The 20,294-nt window shown below is 42.4% G+C and overlaps 1 long non-coding RNA gene across 1 annotated transcript in view; it reads left to right on the top strand.

Moving 5' to 3' along the window:
* The first annotated feature begins 3,067 nt into the window (after positions 1–3,067).
* LOC108446721 overlaps positions 3,068–20,294 on the top strand; it is a 142,369-nt gene continuing 125,142 nt past the window's right edge. The window contains exon 1 of the long non-coding RNA XR_001862022.1: positions 3,068–4,139. This is a non-coding gene — a long non-coding RNA (uncharacterized LOC108446721). The remainder of the gene's footprint in view (positions 4,140–20,294) is intronic.

Below are 20,294 nucleotides of genomic sequence, written 5' to 3'. Positions count from 1 at the left end.
TCCTGCTGCTGTTCTTCTGCATGTGAATTTTGTTCCTCAGATACTGGAAGTGCAATTGTAGAATTAGCAATTCTAATAAATGATGGGTACCCCTCTGAGCCCTGTGCTGAGGAAATGTGGACTAAGCAGTGATGCTTTTGAAGGTGAGATGGCTTTAGAAATCCTGCCAGAATCTAAGTAACTGACTTGTCCAGGAAAGCTAAGGTGGAATGTGGAATTGAACCCTGAGATGAAAATTTTCCTGCTATTCAGTATTCCTTGCTTTGTACAGCATCTGTACTTCTATTTTTGTCCACTCTGAAAGTAATTTAAATTGGACTTCTTGCAAAGGTAAATGCAGTAGAATGAGCGATGTAGAAAAGGCCTGAAAGGCAGCAAATTTCCTGAGCTGAGCACAACAGCATTGGCCTACATCACACCCAGTGGTGGCTTCACCTTATATGTGGTAAATCATGTTTTCCTTGCAGATAGATTAGTGGCTTTAGAAAATCTCTGAAAGTCCAATAGATCTATTTCTGGTGCATTATTGACTGAAGCCAGAATTCTTACCTTTTTTTTTTTTTTAACTTTTAAAAGAACATCAGTGAGTTTAATCTCTGTCATTCAGTCATTTATTTAAACCTGGAATGGGCCCATATGTCCTTGTACAAATGAAGAACAGCTCAAGGCTGATTAGTATTCTCTGAGCCTTCATGGATTATTATTAGCAACTTTTCCCCCTTGAATGTTTACAAAGCTTTTGTGAGCTTTTTACATCAGTCAGCTTGTACTTTCAATTTTCTATTATACCTTTTGTAATTGCTTTCTGTCTATATTTGATATGTTGTTGCTTTACTCCAGTAACTTCCATTATCACTTTTAGTTTTGCTGTTGCTGGGATCAACCTGATTGCATTATTTACTCTGTTTGCTTAAAATATCACTTCTTCCTTGTTCTCCCCCCTCCTCTCATGCCATATTTCTGGGAATATTTGAGCTTAGCAACATGATGCTGTCTGAAGTCTTATTTGTTAGCTTCATAGCCCAAGACCATGATTGTGTGAAGCCAAATGATATGTTATCATAAAGCACTAAACACCCACCAGACCATTATTGAATTTATCATAGCTACGAGCTCAATACACAGTGAAAGATAAACTTGTTTTTTACTGCCTGTGGAAGTCAGCAGGTTGATTCCTCCTTTAATTCTCATTTTTGTCAATACCAGAATAATTAAATCCCCATCACTAAGACCAGTTTCTACACAGCTCTCTCATCACAGCAAATCCAGTTACTTTTTTTGAGCATAGGGTTGTGGTAAAACAATTCCCACTCCAAGCCTTCCTGCGTGTTCATGGGCTCCATTCCCTACCAGAGGCTCTGGATGTACCTTCGAGGAGACAGCGTGGTGCTTCTGGCCTCTTGGAAAAGGGAACTGACAGGAACCATACATAGCCACTGAAATCCTTAGTTTTGCATCTTCTCCTAAAGCCAGGAGCACGAGCTTTATTGACAGAAGATAGATCAGAGAGATTTGGTCTCTGAGACAACATGACCGTACAGCTCCTGAGCATCTGACCTCTGCTTCCTTTCTCCTCTCATGACCCCGTTTCAGGTGTATTGTATCAGTTTCGTTCTCTATACTGCAAGAGATGAAGAGCAACAGATGTGCTTCTCCATTTTCTTCAGGGTCTTGCAAACCTTGCCTGGGGATATTTGTTAGTTTCTGGTTCCTTCTAATTTCCTTCTGCTTGAAAGAATGAGACATAAGAGGCCATCTGCATATTTATACTTCTCAGATGAGGATTATTTCACTTGCAAGGAGCTTAATACAGTTCTGAAGAATCAGCTTTGTTTATCATTTTAGGGAATGGGACAACACTTCTGCTTAAAAATTAATTACTAGAACATAACACACTTGTGAGACTTGGTCTGGATTGAGAAAAATCTCACATTCTCAGGAGAGCTATTGGTCCTTTTGTCATTTGTAAAACTGACGTTAAAATTATAGCATTAGTGATTAAAGACTGAAAGAAAGAGGTCTCAGAATAACCAATGGATTCTCTGGCATATGTTAATATATTCTGTTTGGAAAGGTTACTTCCATTTATATTCCAGATGAAAATACTTGGTGACTTTATAGCATGTAATCACATTTTTACTCCAGAAGCCGAGTACTCTGGTTATCACTGGGAATAATAATCTAAAAAAAACCGGTGATGAATTAAAATAATAAAGAAGTGTTGATTTCAATAAAAACACATTTTAAAAGATTAGAAATACAGAAACATGCTGATAGTTTTTTTCTTATAAATAATTTTGATTATATCTTCTGTAGTAAATTTCATACTATAATGTTAAAAAAAGGAACAAGAACTTTCAATTTATTAAAATGACTTCTGTAAATTGCTGGTTTTAAATTATTTTAATTGATTTTTATGGTTATTTCATTTCATTTCGTAACAGAAAAAAAATCTAAAAGAAACAAGAAAGACATGGATCTGTTGAAACAAGTCCAGAGGAGGCCACTGGGCTGATCCCAGGGCTGGAGCACCTCCCCTGTGAGGCCAGGCTGACAGAGCTGGGGGGGTTCAGCCTGGAGAAGAAAAGGCTCTGGGCTGACCTTGCAGCATCTTCCAGTGCCCAAAGGGGCTACAAGAATCCTGCAGCTTTTGGCAAGGTGACAAGTGGGAATGAGTTTAAACTGACAGAGGGTTGGTTTAGATTAAATATTAGGAAAAAAATTTTTCCCTGTGAGTGAGGTGAGGCCCTGGCACAGGTTGCTCAGAGAAGCTGTGGCTGCCCCACCCCTGGAATTTTTCAGATCCCAGTAGTGGTTTGAAGCTTAGAAATTTTTTTTATTCTTCTTCCAGGCTAGGACATAAATGAGACCTTTCTCAGTTTTTCCCTGAAATCTTTTCCACTCCTTTACATTCAGTCCCACCTTTGTCACTTGAAGCACTTATTTGGAGAGTAGGACATCATTCAGATTCCAGTCACTCCTCCCTGCTAGACTATGTGAAGGGGATCTCAGCATCTCAAGAAGGTGTTTTAAACGTAAGGGTAGGAGACACAGTGATCTGGGCTGTGAATCAGCTGCTGCAGCATTTAACTCAGCACAGAAAAACCTGAATAAATAAACTGGGGATGGGAGCTTCAAAGCACCCTGTTAAAAAGCTACCAGCACTGAAGGGAAGTAGTTTTAGGGAGCTGAGGCACACTGGAGTCAGCTGGCTGTGAGCATTCCCTCAGCTGACAACAATAATATCTTCTGCAGGTGACAATAATCCCAGGCAGTATTTGCAGCTGGGGATAGGACGAGCAAACTCCAAATCTCTGAACGGCCCAAGCAGTTGGAGCCACAAGGATGTCTTAACCAGGGAAAGAAGTAAGTAGCCAGACAGATTTATTGCAGCTCAGAACATGGAAGTAAGTAGCAGACAGGCTGCTCCTGAGTGCGTGGGTGCTTGCAGCTTCTGGGAAAATGTGACAGGGTGAGTGCAGTGCAGGTGAGGCAGCAGGGAGATGTGGCTGCCAGTGTCAGCATTGCAAGGACAATACACCTTCCCTGCTTCAGAAGAGTTGCCCAGATTGTCTCAGAGAACCGTCCCCTGTACCCTCCTCTTCCTCACTTTTAAAATAACCTGTCTTCTGTGGCTTTACAGTTTAAACCGATGCTGGCAGCAGCAGCTTTGCCGGACAGTTCGGGTTTGAGCAGCCCTGGGGGTGGCTCAGGGCAGGAGGCTCCCAGGCTCGGCTCATTAGTGAGATGAATTGCTGGGGGCTGGGATAAGAGGCCCAGCCCAGAGGGGTGAAGGCCAGGATTAGGTTCAGCTGCAGGGGAAAGGTTGATGCGAGGCATGGCTGGGGTCTGCTGCACTGGAGGGACGCAGCTATGACTAAAGTCCCTGCAGAAAGAGGTGCTGAGAAGCTCCCCTGTTATGGCAGGAGACTATGCTTACATCCCTAGGAACATAAAGCTATAGACCAAAAAAACCACCAAACCCTTACAGCCAAGCAGTAAATCTTGTGAGATGAGCTGTTTTCCATCTGCGTCTCCTGAAGAAAGGCTTTACCTTGGAAGGCTGGAATGCAAACTGAGATTGCAGAGGAGGAGGCAGTGAGGAGACAAACCTACAAACCTTTCTCCTGCACAGCAAGGTAAGCTCTCCCACGAGGAACTTCATCATTTTGGGGCTAGCATTGTGCCTCAGCGCTCCTGTGTGTGGGAGCAGGCGCAGGGGCAGGGTTGGCTTCCAGCTGCTGCAGCTGCTGTGATGGTGTTCACTGGTACTGGGTTCTTTCTTCTGTGGATAGGACAGGCTTGCAGTCTTGCATGTCTTACTTGCCCTGTTCCAGGAGTCTGCTGTGTCTGTTTGGAGATTCCTTGGAAAGCGAGGAAGAGCCTGTAGCAAACTCCTGGGCTGTGTAAGACTAGGAAAGCTTGCTCGTGGTTAACGTGTTCTGAGGTCTCCTCTGCTCAGCTCTGAGCTCACTGCTCAGTTTGGGCTCTTCAGGTGCTATTCTGCACTGTGCTGCAGTTGCTGTAAACGAGTGCTGCTCTGAGCACTGCTTCTTTTGGCTGGGCATCTAATTATTACTAAACTGAAAATATACTTGCAAGGGAAGTGCTTGAGCTTGTAGACTGCTTTGGAGTTAACTTTGAAAAATCACTTTTCTCCCCTGGTATTTTTTGTTTTAATATTCTTGTTCCTCTCCAAGTCTTTCTGTTCCTGGGAGGACTGAGGAATAGATTGTTTTCATTATCATTATTTCAGAATGGGGGGCAGGAGTGGATAATGATCCTATTTCACACTTCCATGAGTTGCCATGTGGTGATGACATATGCCCTCCAGCAGGAAGTACTAACAAGTGGCTCTCAATTTGCATTGAGCCACAGTGCCATTCCCAAAACCCTGTGTGTTTTCTGCAGCATGTATAGGTACTCCCTAGGTCTTTGTAAATATTGCTATTCAAAATTGCTATGCAATAACTTCAGGATTTTTAGTGACATCTCTTAGATGTTCTGCCTTCTACCTCCTCCCTCTTCTTTTAAAACAGCAGAAGAGCTGTTTTAATAGGCACACCAATAATCTGTGCCCCAAGACAGAAAACAAAACTAGGTCTATTTGATACTATAGAGGACTCCTGGTAGGATATAATTATGGATGGATCCCGGGCGGCACACAAGCATTAAAACATAACTTCTACATGAAAGTTAATATTTCATCTTGACCTGCTGTGATCTAAAGAAAGATCATCTCCTATGTGTCACATGTGATCTAGAGCAACTCTTCTCTCTGTTGTTGCTTTGGATAATCCTTAGTGTGCATGTTCCCTCTCAGGACTGCAGGGCTGCAGTCTTAGAAGGTGTGGCTGTGAGCCAAGCAGCGTATTTGGGGTTGGATGCTCTCAAGTAAAGCCTTGCTGATACAATGGGAACTGAAGTATCAAAACCCATCTGATCTTTCCTGAAGCAGGAGGAAGAGCTGTGGGATATTGGAGTGTGACTGTGCTGGAGCACAGATTGGCGCTGTGCAGGCTTTTGATGACTCAGTGTTGATGTGTGCAGAGCAGAAAGATGAAGAGCAGTAGATCAGTGTAATGAGCTACAGTGAAGAGCCAAAGAATGGATTAATTTGGAGGCAAAGCAAAAAACTGTATCACTGAATTCCTGTTTGAAGTACCCATTGCAGCAGTAATGTAATATCTCTGCAGATATGTGAGGTACAAACATGTGACTTCCTGGCGTGTCGCACATGAAACAGACTCAGCGTGTGTCCTGGGAACGGACCAAAGATTTTTCTCTTTTCTTTGTAGTAAGGAGAAAAGAGAAGACCATAAATAAATCAAACCTGAGAAGAGTAATTCCTGCTCCTCAGGTGGCTCATCAGATCTGAATATGAGGAACATTAAATGACAGCAATTTCAGTATAAAGTCAATTATCTGTGTGTAGCAAATTAAAATTAGACACATCCTTTAGTCTGGAAATTCTTCCTAATGGAGATGCAATTCTCTTTCTGTTGAAGAATAGAATTCCTTGAGTATAACCTCAGTGTGCATCAGCTCAGGAGGGGCATTGACTTGACAGGCATGGGGAGCCACTGGCTCTCCCCTCCCTGATTCTGCTGGAGAACTTTTAAAGGAGTGAGATACCAAGATCCCATAACTCTGGATGTTCTGGACTGAAAGCTCTGGACCTTTAGAGGATGATAAATGTGGCTTTTAATTTTTTTCAGAGCTGGTAGAATTTCTCCTACTCATGCACTTTTCAAGAGAGGCAAATAGTGCAACCAGAAATAATGCAGAGTTACTGGAATGCATCCTTTTCATAAAGGAAACAAACAGGAAAAGAGCTCAGAGCTGCCACTTGGTGGTGTTTTCCTCCTCTTCTAGGAGTGGAGGAAGGAGTTGGCTTGAAAAAAGGGAGGCAGGTTCATTAGGAGTTTAGGATAGGGACACAGATTTTTGGAAAGATCTTTGCTTTTATTTTTGCTCTCCCATATAACCTGAATTGGCACCTTGACTTCTGTCTGCTGTTTTCCCTTCCTATGCTTTACCCTCCCTGAGTTTTGTCTCGCTATGTTGGATAATGTTCCTTTTTTTTTTTTTTAAACTGCTCTGAGGCACTTGAATATTGCAGTCTTTCATCAGAAGCATAAACAAAAATGTATTCAGTTTATTAAAAGTAAATTATTAATTGTATGGAAAATTGATGAGAAACCTGGAAATTTGAATGTCTAGTCTACTCCCCTACCCATCACGATCTTCATACTCAGCTGGAAATAATGTTTGAAGCATTTGAGGGCAGGGTGGAACTCCCACCTGTTGTGTGGATCAGGTTTTTCTAAGACACATTCTCCTCTGGCTCAGAGTGTGAGAAAACCCATTTAGAGGTCCCTGCTTTTGAGCAAAGAGTTGATTCCTAAAAGTGGCTGTAGGTCACTTTTACTTTCAGCTGGCTGGTGAGGCATCTCCTGCTGTGGTGCAGGATCTGATCTCAAAGCACACTGCTCCTGGTGTGGGTCTGCTTTCCACGCCAGTGCCTGGGCAGCAGTGCCTCTGCATGGCTGAGCAGCCCTTCTTTGTGAAAACTGGAGAGAGAGAAAAAAAAAAAATCTGTCTTGTAGGAGTGGAGTTAATGTGTAAAATTACTGTGTTAGTTCCCTGATGGATTTGCTTCTGCAAAATAAATAACTGGAAACTAACACTGAATTTCTTTAATGGGGACATGGGAAGAAGATAAATCTTGAAGTGGGATCTTAATGACTGTAATAATTAATGGTTTAGTCTAAAGCACTTAGAGGGTGCCTTGTGAATGTCCCAGTGTCACACACTGGGTGGGGACACCAGCACAGAGCCCGTGCCAGAGGAGGCTGGCAGCAGGGTGGGGTCTGGGACCCACAGATCAGAACGATGGCCTGGTTTGGTTTCAAGTGAGGTTTGTAGGAGAGATGATATCTCTTACTACACCAGCAGGTGAAGCAGCAAGCTCCAGGGTATGTGAGCTTTCCCCTCTCATGAAAGCACAGAATTGCAGAATATTCTGAGTTGGAGGGGACTGACAGGGAACACAGAATCCAACTCTTAGCCCTGCACAGGACATCCCCAAGCATATTCTGCTCAGGTTTATACCCTCCCTGCAGTGTGGAGCTGCTGCTCTCCACAAGATGCCTGGGATGTGCCTGCTGTTGTCCTTGGGCAGATGTGGCTGCCAGCCCTCTGTGCAGTGTACATACCTGTTAAAGCATTTGCTGACCCTTCAGGCTTTGCAAATAGGGCTATTGTGTGATATTTTCCTTAACCTATTCCTAAAATGATGCTTTTATTGCTAAGAATATTTAAATTGGTTGGGGATTCCTGTTTTATCCTGGCATTTATTCTGCAGCATCCAGTGTGTCCTGCCAGACTGCAGACGTTTACCTGATATATTGCTTTGCCTGGGGAGTATTGGTGTTCGTGAGTAAACCACATCCTTGCACGTGTTTCTATCTCATGGAGTTTTGCTTAAGATGGGCTGTCCTGCTTGCTGCAAGTTTGTGGTGTTTTTCCTTCCATTCCTTTCCTTGTGGGCTGTACCAGTGCAGTCTAGTCCCAGCCAAGATTTCTGTGCTTGCTCATCAAACCTATTCATCATTGAGCAAAACCCTGTAACAAAATGTTTGATATTCCTCCCTGCTGCAGGGAGAAAGTTCCTTCAGTGAGCTGAATCTGGGAAACTGGTACTTGGCTGAAAAAGCCCTTGAGAGAATCACCGAGGCCCTTCAGCAAAGACAGGTTTGGAGGCTGCCAATTTGCATTGTGCCCCTGGGAGCAGCAGTACCTGAAAGGTTTCCTGTGCTGTTGGTTCAAAGGGATGCTTGAACAAGGTCATGTCTCCTCCGTGGTGGAGCCATCTTAGGAAAAAGTGCTACTCTAAAATCAAAGGGCTTTATCTATGTAAATCTATTTTACTATTGCACATTAAGGAAGCAGTTAACCTTAAGTCGTCCTTCTGCTTGGAGAGAACTACTGTTAAGCTTTTTTGACCTGTGGGCTTTTAGAAGTTTTAAGCACATATTAATAAAATGTGTTCTCAAGAGGAATGCCAGTAACCTGCCAGTCATTCCTGGCTGACAGGGACCTGTCACTAAGTGACACTTCCTCTTGTGGGGGGGAGGAAGCAGATATGAACAAAGCCTTTCTCCTCTCTGAAGCAATCCTGCCAGTTGGCAGTGGCTGTTCCAGCAATGGGAGCTTTGGCAGGCAGCAGGCTGAGCTGTGGTTATTGAAAAATAGGCTGAAGTAGCAGCAGCTGACAGCTTGAAGACTCTCTGACAGTGTGATGATAACCTGTCTAGTACTGTCATCATTTGAGCTCAGCAGGACCAGGAAAAATCCTGATGATCTAGAGAGGATATGGAAAAGCTGTGATTTTTTTTCTACTTTACCAAGGAATGGTTGTTTTCTTACAGCATGAAAGATTGTTTCAGCATTTGCAGAAATAAAGCTGGAGCACACTGACTGGCCTCTAAGGCCAACCTGACCTGAGTTTTACACTTAAATTTTTAGTGGGAAAATAACAATGAGTTGGAGCATCAAGTTTCTTTCAGAAATCTTACTGCTACAGCAAACACCTTATTGCTTTAAGGGGGAGGAGTGGGTGTTGCCCCTCTCCCGTTTATTGTGTGACTTTGGCCGTTTGTTTCAGCTTGGTAAAGCTGTAGGTGACCTGCAGAGTAACTGGGAAAAGAACAGATGAAATGCTAAATGTCAGTGGATGATTTCCATGTACAGAAGCAGGCAGTGTTCCCAAGTGATGGGGAGATCTGGAGCTCTAAAGATACAGGGTCAGCCGGGACTTTTCCACTTTTCCCACCTGACAGGTCAGATAATCCTGCAGCCACCATAAGCCCACTGCAGGGTGCCTAATTGCTATTTAAATGAGCATCTGAAGTGCACAGTGTTTTAGTCTGGGCTGAAGGCCTTTTCTCCTGTCTCTGGTAGTGTTTGGTTGGCATTTTAGAGAGTAGCATTATTGACGGTCCAAGTGAATTATTCCACACAGCCAGACTGAAGCTAAATAGGCACCAGTTGTCCCTTCTGGAAAGGATTTGTGCTGAAATGGGGACTGCTGTGGTGATCATTGAGAGATGAGGATGCCAGACAAACTCATTTCAGCGTTTAGTGTGAAGAGAAGGCATAAATTTGTATTTAGATCTTGAAAAATGAATTAAGCCTGTCTTTTTCTGAGGAGTAGAAAAGGTGCACCAGAGAGATTTATATGTTCAAACACAGCACTGATATGTTTCTGTCTTATCCCAAGACAGGATATTGTCCTAAAAAAAAAGGATGTGTATGGTGGAGCTCTTGTACCTGGAGAAGCTTGACAATCTGCACTAAGTATGGGTTGGAATCAAAACTGTTGGAGTGAAAGACATTCTCTTGGGAATCATGGGCACCTCTTACATTCTGGAACAAAGCTTTGTATTTCAGCTCAGTCCAGTGCTTTGCTCAGACAACCATTCTTTCTCATTAGCAGGTACCTAAAATTGCTCTGGAAGCTGTCTTGTACAACTGTAATGGAGTATGCTGAGTATTTATAAAGTGCCAAATATCAATTAACATGAAAGATACCAGCAACTGGCTGAACCCTCTGCAAGTAATTTTATTAGTGTTTAATCCTTATTAATCACATGTTATAATTATTTGGGTACATGTTTTCCTAGCACATTTAGCACTCTCAGGCTCCTTCATTTCATTTGCAGTAGAGATAACCTAAACCTCAGGAATAAAGCTGAGCTTCAGTTTTCCAGCCTCTAGCTAAGCCTGCAACCACTCCACTTAGAAGGAGCTGCTGTAGAGGGATGGCAGCATAGAAACAATCACCTGGGAACGTTGAGTGCAGGTGTGGCTTTGGAGCTGGGGAGGGAGGCCGGTGTTTTTCTAATAAAACTGAATCCTGTTTGAAGGTGTGTGCCTGACTCCTTGGAGCCCTTGAAAATCCCATCAGAGAAATCTGCCTCAGATTGTTTTTAGCCACATTTGATGTCCCAGCAACACACTTGATTAAAATTTGCATGATGGAATGAAAGGATTCTTAGAACCTGATGAAAAACTGTGATTGTCTCTAGGGGTGCAGCTATGGCACAGCGAACACCTGAGCTACAAGTTTGAGATGCTGTGGCATACAAGCCAGTTTGCCATTGAATTATGACTTCAAATGGCCAATTCCTCCTCTAGCCCCCCTCTTCCCCCCAGTCCTTAGATGGAGAGATGGAAGGCTTCACTGAGTGCCTTATCAGCATCCTGGCATTCTCTGAATGGTGGTGATGACCTTCCAGTGATAAGAGTTGCAAAGCAAAAAACAAAGGGGCAAAGAAGGTAATTTACACTTGAAAGGACAACATGTACAAATCATATCTCAGATAAAGAAATGCTTGGGTTTATGATGATGCTCTTTGTTGTATGTGATGCTATCACAAGATGCTATAGCTACTTTATCTGGCATCTAATATACCAACTAGACATGACAATTAAAAAAATCTGAATCAAAAGAGCTAGTGGGAATTAGTTTTGCTGTGGGCTTTGTTCTTTTCCTGAATGAAAATAGCAGTAAGGGCTAAACCAGAGCAGTGAGCACTCTGTAGCCTATTGCAATTCCTATTGGAACTGGTGGTTCCTTGTTTTTTTGGGTTTTTTTTGTCCTTGGTTGTTGATGCAGGAGCAGCAAATTCCAAAGTTATTATTGCAAGTGTGCAGCACTATAAATGCCAGTGTATCGTTGCAACAAGTGTTAAGAGTTACACACTTGTAGAATAATGTTTTGGTTCTAGAATAATGGCTTGTTAGCCTAAGGAATGAGTAGGAGTGGAGAAAAGAAATGAACAATGAATTTGGTTCCTGAAGCAAGGTTTCATTAACTGGGGAAAAAACCTAACCCTGCATAGCTGCAAAGTTTGTCAGTGCAAGCAAATAATTACTTTGCTTTCTACCAAATATATTTTGATTTTCAATAATTACAGGAAACACAGAAGTGTTTCTTCTAGGAATTGTTTTTTTCCCCCATTACTGTATTAGTTGAAAATATGTACTAATGGCTAAATATAATGAATATTACTTCTGACTATCTTAATTTTCTTTAAATGGAGCTTGCTGAAGGCACTGCTAATTCATCCCAATTACTGTATCACACAGCTCCTGTAAAATTCATAATTAGACCTGATGCTTTTTTGAGTGCAGAGCAAGGAGCTTGCTTTGCTAACAAGGTGTGATTTCCCCAGTCACTTTTTTAGTGACAAATGTTTATTACCACAAATATTGCAGACCATGCAGCAGCAAAGTTAAAGGATTTGACTTCTGTAATGCTGGGTGCTTCCAGCAAAACACTGTTGGGAGGAACTCCTTGGCTGATACACAAAGTGTTGGCATATCAGTGAGGAATATTAAGGGCGTCGAGCAGTGGAGAGTAATCCAAATGAAATTAACCCAACAACCTAAACTTGGTGTTACAGTGGGGATACTGCAACACGTGTATCAGACAACGAGGCCCGTGGAAAAGAAATGTATATGGACTGATTCTTGGTAGATGTTTGAGATGTTTATTTCTCCAGCCACATGGCCGGGCTCTGCCCAGGAACTGCGGCAGTCACGGACCCGAGGGTCCCTGCCCGGGCAGGAGAACACAAAAAACCAACGGGGAGCGAGGCTGACCAGGGGCAGGGGAGCTCCGTGCCTCCCCCCAGGGCCCCACAGCAGGGAGAGGGCCCCAACGACTTGGAATAATATCTCTAGCCACAAGAGGCTCATTTTGCTTAATTCAGAAATATTAAGCAGTTTGTATAACCGTACTTGGAACACGTTACAAAGAATGCGTATGGAAATGAGAACACCACCCTTGCTAATCTACTGAATTACAGAGTTAAAAGTGGACATCAATACCTAATATCTGCTTTTTTATTTATTAAAAACAGCACCTTTTTGCTGTCTTCAGCTGGAAATGATATTGACCACAGAATGGAGTAAGGCACCCAAGTTTGTCAGTAACAGCAAAAGATGTGATATAGTGGGATATAATACTGAGGGCTATAACACAGCCTTTCCTTGCTGTGCAGCCATAAATCCAGTGTCTGCTGCTGCCTATGGGATGGTGTAAAAGGGAGCTAAATAAAATGTGTGCAGCGTCTCTGGATGTGGCATTATGTGAGGAGAAAAGAGAGCTTTGCTGATGGCTCATAATTCTGCTTAGTTACCCTTCATGGGAAGGATGTTTCACCTGGGTAGTTTTCTGGAGCTAGTAGGCTAATTTTGCCAAAAAAAGTTGGTAAGTGTGTGGTGGTGACAAAGTTGTTTCTGTGCGCAAGTTTGATACAGAAAGGAGGTTCTTCCAATTAAATAAATAGTCCAGCTTGGCTCAGTCTTCAGATCTACCAATTTTTTCTTTATTCTAAAAGCTAGAAAAATAACTTGACACTTATAAAATAAGCATTAATATCCCTCTTTTCTCATCGTTAGTGCATTTAGATGTCAAACTCTTAGCATATAAATAGTCCCTTATGGATTACATTGTAATTTCTATGGGGGCCTTTAAAAGGTATGGATTAACTATTGCCCATTCCCAGTTAAATCTGTTAAGAGAATTAAAAGAAGTTGTTAGTAACTATTCAGCATGTAAAGCCAGGGAGAGATAAGATCTTCCTAAGTAATTGATCACTGTAGTGTCAGCCTCAACACATGGGAGGGGCATGATTTCTTTTTAGGGTACTCATTGGTAGAGTTGAGAATAAAAAAACCTCCTGGCTGCTCAAAAGGCACATGATGTTTATTGGACAGTATAGACTGGGTCAGTCTTACCCCATTCTGGCCAGCCAGTCACCATTGTGGGTGGCAGATGTAGTGGTCCTATATCCTGAAATTCCTGATTGCACTGGATTTGTGTGAAATTGGAGTGAAGGAAAAGAACAATTTGGATATTTCATTGGGAAAAAAGTATTTAAGATTCTTAGATCATGTTGGGGTTTTTTTGGTGTTTTTTTTTTGTTTTTTTTTTTTTTTTTGGTCTGCCCATTTAGTTTTTCCTCTCTTTGGCAGTACAGAGTACTGTGGCAGTGAGAGACAGACCTGAACTGAAACCTGGCTGCTCCCCCAAATCCTGGGCTCCTGTCACAGCAGCCTCAGCTCTCCCATTTTGGGAGCGGGGATTCGATATTGAACCTGTGTCCCTGAGAGCAGGGCTGGAGCTCCAAAAACAGCTGGGTTCTAGAGATTCACATGGAAGTTTGCCTTAGTACTGGAGCATACAGGAACGCCGGGCTGCCGTGGAATGGCAGCAGTGCTTTCAGCAGGGCTGGGGTCCGGTGTTCTCCCAGCGCCGCGCTGGTGCCAGGGTGAGCTGTGCTGCTGCGTTTGGCAGCGTCTCAGGTGCAAGGCAGTGTCACCCCACCAACAAATCTGAGCCTTGACTGGGGAAGAAGAGTCCCAAACCACTGCATGAACATGGACTATTAACAGTTTTAACTGGAAACATACCGAGTCATTAGATTGCTTCCTAAATAGCACATACTTACTGACTGCCAGCAATGCTCTGATCCTTCATAAATCATAAACCAGCCGATTTAAAATGCTTTTATTGTGTTAATCTGTCTCAAACAGGGGTTGCCCTGGCAGGAGTTTATACAGTGGCTTAAAATGGGAGCTGTGAATGCAGAAGAAGAGGACTGCTAAGAAAAGTAATTAACATTACTGAAAACAATTTGTTCCTGTGAGGTGGGAGTGCTGATTGAACACATGAGCTCCACTTAGGTTTTGTTGTGTGATAGATTTTTCTTTTTTTTTTTTTTGATAACACTGCAGGCAAATTGTGATGGAAAACAGAGAATCACTGGAATAGAGATTTTTTGGAGTGTTTTATTTATAGTAACTCAGGAAGGATGCAGAAGGACTCTATGTGAAATAGGTGTTCTGCAGTACACTTGTAAAGTTATGGAAGATAAAACCTCCAGACTGAGGTTGAAATCAAATAATATGTTTGATGTTAGTCCTTTTGAAAATGTCACATTTAAAATTTAGAATAACAGATTAGCTTTCACATCTGAACTTCATTATTAAATTTGCTACTTCTTTTCCCCATCTAACAATAGAATTTTCTTTACACTAAATAAAGAAATTTTAAAGAAAAATGTATTTCTAAGCCTTAGGTCTCTTTAGGAGCCCTGGAAAGTATGAATGTACTTTGTCCTCAAAATGTATCCACAGAGGCAGTAAATTGTATGTGAGATGCTTGTGTTCCTACGTGAACTCCTGCAGCTGTGAAGCAGCAACAGACACCTGTGAACGTGCAGTGGAGTTGGATCTGCTGAGACCTAAAGGAGGGAAGGTGCTCAATCCACTGCTTTATTAATACAAATTTTGGTCAAATGACTGAACATTTTTCCTGGGGCCAGGTTTCTTTGCTTGAGAAGACTTTTGATTTCAAATGTCTCTATTTTCAGACGGGTAAAGTAAAAGCTGGGGTTTTTTGTTCTGTTAGTGAACCAAAATAATCAATTTGCTTGTACAGCTTTGCTGTAGTGTGCCATTTTTTGAGCACTTGCATTCTTGACTGGAAATACATTTTAATTCTATTTTAACATTCTTCCATCTTTCAAGCTTTTTCCTCACTGCTTTTTATGTATGATATTTGAATTATATGGGCAAGGTAAGGATGCTGCTCATTGAAAAGTGTGACAGGCTGCCATTAACCTGTCCAGAATTGTGTCTGATGGAGCAGATACTGTTTAGGTGAATTAAATATTTAGTCTCTAAAAGCTTTTCAACACTAAACCAAAGCCCTTCACTTTTTCTAACAATGATGTAGCATGAGATCAAAATCCTTGTCCTTTTTCAGTAAACCATGGTCAACAGGAGGGCACCAGTACAGTATTACACAAGGGTTTCTGCCTTTTGGAGGGAGGGAACAAGATGTTCTTGTTCCCTGAGCTCTGGTTTCAGGGCAGTTTCCTCTCCCTTGCTGCCTCTCTGGGCAGGAGCTGGTTCTGAACCAGTTCTGAACACAGAACCAGATGTTCCAGCACTGCTCTGGTGTCTGAGGACAGACTGCAAGGAGGAGGCTGTTCTTCTGGGCAGCCACGGAGCCTGCTCTGGGGGGACCCAGGTGAGCCTTTTGCACTGTCCCCTGGCAGAGGGGGCTCTCTGATTCTCACTTCAGGTCTGTCTGTACCTCAGGTAATTTATCCTCTAAGGCAGTGCTCATGGATTTTGGGGTGTATGAAGGAGAATGCCAGGGAAAGGCCAGGTCCATTTGGAGATGGAAAGTGGAGCTGGGTTGATTTGCAGCAAACGTTGCTGCTAGTGGATGCTTGCTGCTTTTGTGGATTTTTTTCTTCTTGAGCTGCACTATATGGCACTGGAGGTGAAAGGGATTGCTGGCGTCCCTGCCAGCTTCTGGTTCTAAACCCAGTGGTGGCTGCAGACAGAACCAGGGCTGGCTGTGGAAGAGCTGGATGCTCTTTGTGCTTTTGGACCGAGGAAACCCAACTGCTGAACTGTACTGGGCAGGCAGGGAGCTGTCAGCTGGTCCTGGGTGGAGTCTGGACACAGCTTGATGACCAGCCAGAGACCCAGCTGGAAGTGGGCACCCTCTGAGGGCAGGACATGGCCCCACAAAATGGGCAGAATGGTGTGAAAAGGAGATCTAAAAGGCTTTCTAAGGTGTTGGTTCAGGGGTCACCTGTGATCTTTATTGTGTTTGTATTGAACAATTCTTAGCAGAGCCCGGCTGGTGATTACAAGCTTGTCACTGCATCCTTTGAGCCTTTTGAAAGATACTTGTTTTCAGGTCTGACATAGTGTTATTGCTGTTCCTTTTGGAAACCTACACCTCTTCTGGAGTTAAGGTTTTTCACCTGCCAAAGCCCACTGGCAGAAGGGCAGGGCTCTGAAGTCACCATGTTTCTCTTGAAGATCTGGGACCATTGGGTTTGTGATAAATCCATTCTCTTAATTGTTTGTATTCACCAAATCAAAGGTCCTTTTCCTGCTCTTAGATCCCATCAACGGATGGGACTCCTGAAAACCCCTGATGGGTGGCTGAGGTTTTGTCCAGGGTGGAGTTTTCAGCATGGAAATTGAATGGGGTTGTAGACATAACAGCCCAAGTGTGTGAAACTCCCACTAGGATGTGGGAGATGCGGTGCTAGCATGCACAGAGAGGATGGTGGGGAGTGAATCATTGGAAACAAACTGCTGTGTCTTACTCAGGGGCTGAGAATGACCGACTGAAACAAAGACTGCAAAGCTAAAGTGGAGCTGTCATAACTTCTCTGCTGTCTTCTGCACATCACCAAGGGTGGATTTCACTTGTTGCAGATGGTTGGGGAGGAGAGAAATAAGACTGGGCTCTTGTTTTGAATCAAAACTCCAGGAAGCCAGTTGTTGTTTGGAGAATTAATTTGGTCTGGTGAATGTCATATTAGCACATTCAGAGCACAAAATGCCCTTTCTGAAAATTTCTATTGATTTTTATGACAAATGAAATATTGCAGAGTATTAACACAAATGTTACTCCTCTTCAGCAGAGCTATTGCAAAATTCTGTATAGTTCTAGTGAGACAGCTGCTGCAAAGGGACTGCTTGAGTCTTCTAAATGGGGAGGGGCCTGACGGTAAATCTCATATATGAGAGTTTCAGAATGAAGATCTTTCTGTTGGAGCAGTCTAAGCCCAGGGGAATCATACTGAATGCACACCAAATAATTCTTCTCCTTTTCCAGGATTTTTGTGACCGAGGCACAGCCGACATTCAGTGATTTCAGTGTATGTAATTCAAGTGTCAAGTTTTGTGGCATTTGTGTCCTTAGTGTGGATTAAGAGTTCTGCCCTGCATAATTTCATACTAATCATGAAACTCTTCTGGGAACAGATCATCACAGGTTAATCCTGAGAAGATCAGGTTTTATGACCTATACTACTCCATGATGCACCCTGTGCACATACCCTGGCTCTGCACACACCATTCTGCTTGGCTGCTCTTCCTCTTCCTCACACCATGCCTTTTTCTGTGCAGTCCCTGAGGATAAGAGCTGTGATTAAAGTTATTGGTGTTGCTGTATCAGCAAGTGAAACCGTCTGGCTGAAACTTGTCACTGTTGCAGGGAAATTTAATCCAGCAGAACCCAGCTGTTCTCATTACCCTTCCTTTAAAAGAAACTCAGCTTCTCTGATCTCCTGCATTTCAGCCTCGCAGTGCCTGGGTCTGGCAGTGACTCCAGAGACATAGCAGATGTCAGAGGCTCAGAGGTTGGAGCAGGAGGAAGAGAATTGGGAGGGAATATGTAAGACCCATCTGAATGATGGGTTTTGAAGTGTGAGACAGCTGAAGAGTTCTAGAAAGATCTGGGTTGGAAGGTGATGCTCAGAGAGCATCTTGTTCCAAACCTGTGCCGTGGGCAGGGACACTTAGGGTTTTGTGAAGGTTTGGCTAAAATGGAAATACTGTGCATCTAAATCCCAACCACCGATGCAGACTTTACAGTGTCAGACTCTGGTGACTGTACATTGTTGGATTAATCTGTGCCTACAATAAATTTATGAAAATATATGAAATGTCTGCATCTATCTTGCTGCCACCTCATGGCTCTCTGGAGACTGACGTATAAATGCCCAGAGAAGATGGCAAGATCAGATGGAGCATATTGCTGTGATCTGCTGGGATGGTTTCCCAGGAAAACTTGATTGTTTTACATAATCCTGTCAAAATGCCTCCTAAGGTAAAGTAGGAATGTAGTTAAAGTGATTTTTCTATGTCAGTCTCTCCCTGTTTAAGCTATCCTTGCCTTTTTATGTAGCTTTTGAGCTAACATCTACCCCATCTGTTTTTTGACTCTGAGATGTTGTTTACACTTACACAACTGCATTTTAATTTTGATGTCAGATCTTACTGGTGAGTGCTTGTGTGTATAAAATAGCTCCAGCCCTTCAAGATGTGAAATACAAGATATCAGAGATGCTGTCAGGATAAATGCACCTGCAGTGAAGTTTCCCAGCCTCCAGACTGTGATAAATGGTGCCTCCTTCTCAATTTTTGACGAATACAAGAAATCTTGAGGTTATATTAAATTGTGCTTTTTTTTTTTTAATTACACTTCAAGGGTTGTGTTTGTCTCTTGCCATGAGACGTTTAGAATAAATAATGCTTAGCCCTCTAGTGCTGCCTCATGACTCTCCTGGATGGAGATTAAAGAACCTGAAATCTGAATACTCCCCTTGTGCCACCCCCTGCTGCCCCTCCCTGGGTGTAAAATCCCAGACTGGCTCTGGGTACAGTCTGGATTGAGACAGGCAGGCAAGAAATGTCAGGTGCTCAGGATTCCTGTGGCACCTTGCAGCTGGCTTAGAGGAGCAGGATGTGCAATGTAGCCAGGAGACAGCTGTGCTGTCTGTGCAGTGTCACCTCATAAGGTATTCAGCCATCAAATGACATAATTCAGTGGCACCTAAATGCATTGAGCAATTACCTTGTTTTCCTCTTTTTTGTTGGTTGTTTTTTTTTTTGTTTTTTGTTTTTTGTTTTTTGTTTTTTTTTTTTTTGTGGAAAACCAGTTGAATGCTGTTTTTTTTTTTTTTTTTCTCTAAATGAAAAAACATGTGAGATCTTTGTGTGATGTTTGGGTTGCCCAATAAATGTACTCTACCCATAGCAGTTAATATGCTTTGCTTCTCTACCTGCAGCCATGTAGGACAGAGGGGGTTGTACAGGGAGCTCCTTGAGAGCAGCATAAACTGTTTAATAAATTTCATTTGTCTGCAGAATTTGTGATTTGTGGTTGTGCTGTTAGGAAAGTTCGAGAAGTAGGATTTTGTGTTTGACTGACTTTGACAGATATGGTTGTGTGCTGTAAGGGAGGTACAAACTCTAATTGCAGGAAATATGGATGTGTAAATATGGGGGAATTCATGTTGGGAAACATTCTTGGATGACCAGGAAAATTCCCTATACTATTTAAATTTCAGTTTTGAAGTTGTTTTTTTTTGCTTTTGGTTGAAGCATTTTAGACCAAACAAGGTGGCAGTTGATTTGGAGAACAACATTGTGAATTATGTTTCTGGTGACCAAATGCAATTTCCTTGCAAGAGTGAGACACTTAAAAATGAATGAAGGCTGCTAAAAGTATGAGCTTTGCACTCCCCCTTTGTTCATAAATAACCCAGAATAGTACTGTGATTTGTATTGGCAAGACATCAATTCAACAGACCAACATTTTGGAATCTCAGTGTTTAGAGATGGATGGTATAGATCATATTCAAACAGCTTTCTGGCTTTTTCTTTTAAGATTAAATTTTGGTCACTTTAAATATACTATTTTAAATCTCTGGCTTAAATATTAGAAGTAAGTAAAAATGTTGTGTTTGCTTTTAAAATTCTCTGTGTAATATCCAACAATGATGATCTGCAGATTCATCCCAACGTAAGCTTTATGAAGAATCCTCTGCATTACAGCAAAGTTGGTCAGTAGCTAACCTGGAAGATTTCTATGCTGCTCTTTTACACCAGGAACAAGGCATTAGAAATGTAGTCTGGTCTAGCTGTTCTTAGAAAGTAATACCTTTAAGCAGGGGGGTATATTGTCATTGTTGGCAATATTATGCCCATGCAGGTAAACAAGCCAGACCCTTTATTTAAAAGAAGTCAAACAATAACCCCATAACACCACACACCCAAAGACCCCACTGAAATCATAGCAAAGTTTAAAGAAAAGGTATGAGCAGAAAAGCCCCTAATTGTATGGATGAGATTAACTGGTAATTAAAAAGCCAACCAATTTGAGTTAAGAGGTGGAT

This window comes from Corvus brachyrhynchos, unplaced genomic scaffold (assembly GCF_000691975.1).
Source record: "Corvus brachyrhynchos isolate BGI_N302 unplaced genomic scaffold, ASM69197v1 scaffold5, whole genome shotgun sequence".
NCBI lineage: Eukaryota > Metazoa > Chordata > Aves > Passeriformes > Corvidae > Corvus > Corvus brachyrhynchos.
The sequence above is the reverse complement of the archived record's forward strand: the minus strand, read 5'-3'. Positions and strand labels throughout refer to the sequence as shown.